Raw genomic sequence first — 7373 nt, 5'->3', positions numbered from 1 at the left:
CTGGGTACGGTGGCTCACGACTGTAATCTCAGCACTTTGAGAGGCCGAGATGGGCAGATCAATTGAGATCAGGAGTTCGAGACCAGCCTGGCCAACATGGTGAAACCTTGTCTCTACTAAAAATACAAAAATTAGCCAGGTGTGGTGGCGGGTGCCTGTAATCCCAGCTACTTGGGAGGCTGAGACAGGAGAATCACTTGAACCCAGGAGGCAGACATTGCAGTGAGCTGAGATCGTGCCACTGCACTCCAGCCTGGGCGACAGAGTGAGACTCCATCTCAAAAAAAAAAAAATTATCTAGGCAAAGACCTTGCACCCTTCATAAAAATTAACTCAGAATGGATTGTAGACCTAAATGTAAAATGGAACACTATAAAACTCCTGGAAGACAACACAGGAGAAAACCTAACTGATCTTGGGAATGGCAATGACTTTAGGGCAATACCAATAGCATAATCTGTGAAAAATATAATTGATAAGCTGGACTTCATTAAAATTTAAAACTTCTGCTCTTCAAAAGAAGAATGAGAAGACAAGCCACAGACTAGGAGAAAATATTATAAAAGACGTATCTGATAAAGGACTGTTATCTACAATATACCCAGAACTCTTAAATCACAACAAGAAAATAACACAATGTAAAAATGGGCAAAATACCTGAACGAACACTTCATCAAAGAAGATATACACATGGCAAGTAAGTATATGAAAAGATGTTCAATATCATATGTCATTAGGGAATTGCATATTAAAACAATAAGATACTACTACACACTTACTTGAACGGCAAAATACTGACACCACAAAATGCTGACAAGCATGTGGAGCAACAGAAACCCTCATTCACTGCTGTGGGAATGCAAAATGATGCAGCCACTTTGAAAGGCAGTTTGGTAGTTTCTCCCAAAACTAAATATACCATCCAATCCAGCAGTTGCACTCCTTGGTATTTACCCAGATGAATTGAAAACTCATGTCTACACAAAAAACTGCACATGATGTATAGCGGCTTTATTCATAATTACCCAAACTTGGAGGCCACCAAGATGTCTTTCAGTAGGTGAATGGATAAACCGCAGCACATCCAGACGATGGAATATTATTACTCAGCACAAAAAAGAAATGAGCTATCAAGCCATGAAAAGGCATGGAAGAACTTTAAGTGCATAAGTGAAAGAATCCGATGTGAAAAGGCTGCATACTGTATGATTCCAACTATATGGGATTCTGGAAAAGGCAAAACTATGGAGACAGTAAAAGGAGCAGTGGTTGCCAGTGGTTAGGGGACTGAGAAGGATGAATAGGCAGAGGACAGAGGATTTTCAGGGCAGTGAAACTATCGTGTATGATACCATAATGGTGGATACATGTCATTACATATTTGTCAAAACCCACAGAATGTGCAACACCGAGAGTAAACTCTAATGTAAACTATGGACTCTGGGTGATAATGATGTGTCAAAGTTGGGTAATCAATTGTTACCAAATGTACCACTGTAGCACAAGATGTCCATAAGGGGACAAGTTGTGTGTGTATGTGCCTGTGTGTACAGGGGATATATGGGAACTCTGTACTTTCTGTTCAGTTTTGCCCTGAACCAAAAACTGCTCTATAAGTGTTCATTAATAACAGTAATTTTAAAAGACAAGGACCCCTTCTGACCTAGGGAATCTCTGGTGATGGAGGGGGAGAGGTGAAGCAGTCCCCTAGAAAGTGTAAATGTTACAAAGTTCTTCAACTGATTTTGTAGAGCTAGGTTTGGAACTGCTACCCTACTCTATGCTATTCGCCCAAGTAGTGGTTCCCAAACCAGGTGTCAGGCTTCAAGGCTATGCAGTATTCCTCATTACACGGTCTTGGCCCTAAACGCATGCTTTCCCGTCTCCCCACAAATCAAGACTCTAAAATGCCAAGGGTAGAAGAGCGGCACTTTCCTGTGTACTGAGTATGGGGGAAGGGAGAGCAGTCAAGCACGGACTGGCTGATTCTAACCCCCAAATGGGCTGAAGCTGATACGCTTTGAAGATCGACCACGGCAGGAATATCTTGTTTTCTTTAATCCATCAGGGGGTTGTCGCACTTATTAAGTCCCACAGCTGCAGTTTAGCACGGAGGGGCTGTCACGTCACCAGGCCTCCCGGAAAGTCCTCCGCTCCAGCTCTGCGATTGGCGCTGGGGTAACAGGAGGGGAAGCGGGTGCTTTTCATCGAGCCTGCAAGAGGGGGACCCAGGCATCGAGGCTGGGGAGTCGTGGGTAGAGCCCCGATTCCAGCCAAGACGCCACAGGACATAAGTAAACGTGGAGCGCAAAATGACTACCCAAGCGCAATTCTGTAAGGCCGAAGGGACGTTCTTCCAACCTCTTAAATTTCCCGGGTGCCACGCCCCTCAATTGCCGGCCCTGGATTCCAAGCTGTCGCGCCGGAAGTGACCTCACGGTGGTGGCGTGGAGACGTGGGGGCGCTTCCGGCGGCGGCGGCGGTGGTGAAGGCCGAAGCTGTGGGGGTGGGCGTGGAGAGAATTCTTCTGTGGGTCCTCTGGTGTTGCGTGGTCGGCTTGGTGTGGTGTGCGGAGGAGCTCCAGGCCCGTCGGCGCGGAGGTGGGAGCGAAGGGATGCTACTGGTTTGTGGACGCTCGTGGGAGGGGGCTGCCGGGGTTGCTTTAGGCTTCAGAGTTCCAGGCCTCGTAGACCTTTATAGAGGCAGGCAGGCAAGAGCTGGGGGCTTCATCGGATGAGCAGGGGACCAGGTACTACGGGCGGCCCCAGGAGTTTGGTTTGAGGTGGAAGGCTGAGGACTGCAGGATTCTAAATAGTATGGGGATTGTGTGGGGAGTGAGGCATTAGCTGCTTGGGCCCTTAGTCCAGCCTTGTTGGTGGCTGCTGCAGTTCCTTGGCTCACTCACTCTGTTCTTCGTGCCTCAGTTTCCCTTTGCATAATGAGATACGGTGGCAGAGAAGAACGCCAGTGCCACATCCATGACTGATAGCTTGAGGACGGAGATGAACTGGAGGGTAGAAAAAGAGGATGCCTGAGAAATTTATACCTACCAGGTCACATCTTCGAATCCCAGGAAGTTATCCCTGGATTCATTTCTGCCTTTGATGCAAGTCTGTGGTTCTTTTCAGTACGCTTTGTGTGATACTGATTGTATTTATCAATACTTGACTTGTTGAGTGGTTAAAGTGTTTTGGTTTGTGGGAGGCATAGCCCTTGTTGGCTTGGTCAGTTAATTTTCAATTAATCTCCCAATAGCAATTGCTTCGCCTAACTCTTCAATTGGGAGATTAGTTGAAAATCAACTGACCAAGCCAATAGTCTTCTCCTGTGGTTACAGGTGAGGAACTTGCGACCCAGAATGGTTTTTCTTCTCTTCCTTTGCCACAGACCAAACCGATTTCAGTCTGCTGTCTCAAATACAGGTCTTCACCCCACCAAAACAGAATGGCTGTCTCCAAGCAGTTTAGTATTTCAACTGGACACCCAGATGGATCCTAATCTTTTTTTTTTTTTTTAATGAATGGCAGATTACGTGTACTGAGCACAAAATCCTCTTAGTTTCTCTGTATGATGTAAAAATGGTTGTAAAAACATGACTTTTTGTTTATTACCAATTTCTTGGTAGAGCCTCCTTGGCATAGGGCTGTGGGGCTAGAAAAGTGTCTCAAAATTTTTTACCTGTGACCCACAGTTAGATATATTATACATCATGACTTATTGTGCCCCTGCACACTCAGTGTGTACACACACACACCAATGAAAAGTTTACTTACCCTTTCTACAGAAGATGCACTCTAAAAAAATATTGGTTGCAACTCACTAAATTGAGTCTGACCCCTAATAGGTCATGACGTATAGTTTGAAAAATATTAAGGCCGGGCACTGTGGCTCACGCCAGTAATCCCAGCACTTTGGGATGCTGAGGCGGGTGGATCACCTGAGGTCAGGAGTTGGAGACCAGTCTGGCCAACGTGGTGAAACCCCGTCTGTACTAAAAATACAAAACTTAGCTGGGTGTGGTGGTGGGTGCCTATAATCCCAGCTATTTGGGAGGCTGAGGCAGGAGAAACGCTTGAACCCGAGAGGGAGAGGTTGCAGTGAGCCAAGATATGCTACTGCACTCCAGCCTGGGCAACAAGAACTAAACTCCTTCTCAAAAAAAGAAAAGAAAAGAAAAATATTAGACTAGGGCCGAGTGCAGTGGTGGGAGGATTGCTTAAGGCCAGCCTGGGCAACATAGCAAGACTCTATCTCTAAGAAAAACAACATTAGAAAATGTTTAAAATCCTTGCCATTTGTGAGATTCTGTAATTAATACAAAATGGAAGATGTATCGTTTTTCTTTTCTTATCCAGAGAAGGGCTTACTAGAGTTCTCCTAAATTCAGCCAGAACAACAGGACAGGACATCCAAATTGTGTCTCAAAGGAGTGTAGTGACCATAATGATAGTGTGTCAGAATTTTAGCAAGGCATTTATGAAGTTTTTTTTTTTTGAGATGGAGTCTCACTCCATTGCCCAGGTTGGACGGAGTGCAGTGGTGCAATCTCTGCTCACTGTAACCTCTGCCTCCTGGTTCAAGCGATTCTCCTGCCTCAGCCTCCCAAGTACCTGAGATTACAAGCATGCACCACCACGCCTGGCTAATTTTTGTATTTTCAGTAGAGATGGGGTTTCACCATGTTGGCCGGGCTGGTCTCGAACTCCTGACCTCAGGTGATCCACTCACCTCAGCCTCCCAAAGTGCTGGGATTACAGGTGTGAGCCACCACGCCTGGTCTTACTAAGTCTTACGATAACTGAGTGGGCGAGATGGAGGAATTTGCCAGATTGTGGTAGTTAGATGGAGTCATGAGTTTGAAAATCTATGTATGGAGAGGTTTGATTTGTGGACACTACTGACAGCTGGAATTCCAGTGATCTGAACTGGGGTTTCATCACTTTCTTTATATACTTCATGTATTTGAGACCTTATCTAGAGGGTTTGCTCATTGGATTTGGTGCCTTTGTGAAGTAAAGAAAGAGTCATTTGGTTGGTGATTGCCAGAATGGGAAAAGATCTCAATATTTTTGCTCAGTGCTGTTTAATGAAATGAAGGAAGCATGTATAAATGTGAGAAATTGCGCTTGGGTCCAAAAAAAATCAACTATACCTATTGGGGGAGGGTGGAGATGTGACCTCACAGGAGTTCTATAATAAAAAGATGTGATGTTTTAATCACCAATCAGTGGTGTGGTTAAGAAGGCTGTGAGAAGAACCGATGTGACCTGCATTAGTATATTGTATCAGGAAAATGCAAAATCTAGAATGAGAAAGGTTGCATCACTAGTAGGCTTGTACCTGGAATATTAGGTTTAGATCTAGATGTGCTAAGAGTAAATTTATGGGCAGAAGTCAAAAGTTTGAAGATATGGTGGTGTTGCTTTGGCATGAATGATTATTTTTCTCCTTGTCATTTCAGGCTTTCAGGTATAGGCTGGGTCACTGGTCTTAAAACGTTTCTTCTTGAGAATGTCTAAAAGACTGTGGAATCTGTTAGATCTTATATACTTTTAAGTTGGCACCTGAAACTTTTCATCGTAGATTTACATAGTGTAATTATTTAATTTTAAATAGTTTAGGATGTAATTTCTGACAAGTAAATATTGACTTCTTAAAAATAAATATAAAATTACCTAAATACAATATCAATTTGATGTTGTAAAAACATACAACTAAACTTTTGAAACAAAGACTGTAAGAAATACATAACATAGCTTATTACATTACTTGATTTTCAGATGTTAAGCCCATCTTGCATTTGTGAAATGAACCCCGCTTAGTAATGTATCTACTACTTTTTACATATAGATGGATTCAATTTGCTAACATTTTGTTAATTTTTGTGACTATGTTCATGATGGATATTGGTCTGAGGTTTCCTTTTTTTTATGTCATCTTTGGCCTTAGTAGCAGAGTAATTATGACCTCATAAAATGAATTGGGAAGTGTTCCTTCCTCCTCTGTTTTCTGAAGTAGTTTGTGTAGGATTGGTATTATTTCTTACGTGTTTCATAGAATTTACCAGTGAAGTCCTGTGGGCCTGGGTTTTTCTCTCTGGGAAGATTTTACTAATTCAATTTCTTAATATAGTTAGTTGAGTTAGTTTTGGTCATTTTTATCATTTTGGGAGTTTGTTCATTACATATTTTTCCTTTTTCTTTTTGAACTTGTATCCATTCCACTTTTCCCACAGAATTTTATCCTAAAGCAAAAGTCAACTTTCTGTCAAAGGCCAGATGAAAGGCTTTATGGGCCACATGGTTTCTGTGATTACTGCTCAACTCTCACTGTAGTGAGAAAACAGCCATAGACAATATGTGGCCGGGTGCGGTGGCTCACGCCTGTAATCCCAGCACTTTGGGAGACTGAGGCAGGTGGATCATGGGGTCAGGAGATCGAGACCATCCTGGCTAACACAGTGAAACCCTGCCTCTACTGAAAAATACAAAAAAAATTAGCTGGGCGTGGTGGCGGGCGCCTGTAGTCCCAACTACTCAGGAGGCTGAGGCAGGAGAATGGCGTGAACCCGGGAGGTGGAGCTTGCAGTGAGCAGAGATTGTGCCACTGCACTCCAGCCTGGGTGACAGAGCGAGACAGTGTCTCAAAAAAAAAAAATTTAGCTGGGTGTGGTGGTGGGCGCCTGTAGTCCCAGCTATTCGGGAGGCTGAGGCAGGACCCGGTCTCTACTAAAAATACAAAAGTTAGCTGGGAGTGGTGGCAGGCACCTGTAGTCCCAGCTACTTGGGAGGCTGAGGCAGGAGAATCGCTTGAACCCGGGAGGTGGAGGTTGCAGTGAGCTGAGATCGCTCCACTGCACTCCAGCCTGGACGACAGAGCAAGACTCTGTCTCAAAAAAACCCCAAAAAACCCAGAAAATAGCCGTAGATAATATGCAAGTATTTGTGTGTAGTTGTGTTCCAATAAAACTTTATTGGTAGCAGACCAGATCTGGTTTAGGGCTGTAGTTTTCCTACCCATCCTAAAGTAATAAATTTTATGCCTGAAAATTTAAAATTGATCATCTAGTTATCCACACAGATCAGGTTTATGAGAGTAGCGTGGAAGTTGATTCCCTTGCTTGCTTATCTTTGTGTACCCCCTACGGACATGTGTATTCCAGTTTAAAGACCAGGACTTGATTTCCAAGATGTTGTAGAGGGAATTCATGTATTTTTGTAATTTTGTTTGGGTGAGAAGTGAGGTGGCCCTCACAGCGCCATAACTTAAGTTCCCTATGTGATCGGTATTCTTTCTGGCAAAAGGAGACATTTGAACTAAAATTTTTTATGTTGTAGACACTATATGGATTATCTCATTTAATCTTAAAATAA

At 43.6% G+C, this 7373-nt stretch overlaps 1 protein-coding gene across 1 annotated transcript in view; it reads left to right on the top strand.

The window, feature by feature from the left end:
* Positions 1-2426: 2426 nt before the first annotated feature.
* Positions 2427-7373, top strand: part of EDC3 (enhancer of mRNA decapping 3) — a 65355-nt gene continuing 60408 nt past the window's right edge. The window contains exon 1 of the mRNA XM_003811102.5: positions 2427-2600. The gene's annotated coding sequence lies outside the window, so the exon portion shown is untranslated. The remainder of the gene's footprint in view (positions 2601-7373) is intronic.

Source organism: Pan paniscus, chromosome 16 (assembly GCF_029289425.2).
Source record: "Pan paniscus chromosome 16, NHGRI_mPanPan1-v2.0_pri, whole genome shotgun sequence".
NCBI lineage: Eukaryota > Metazoa > Chordata > Mammalia > Primates > Hominidae > Pan > Pan paniscus.
Note: the sequence above shows the minus strand (reverse complement) of the source record. Positions and strands in the feature narration are given on the sequence as shown.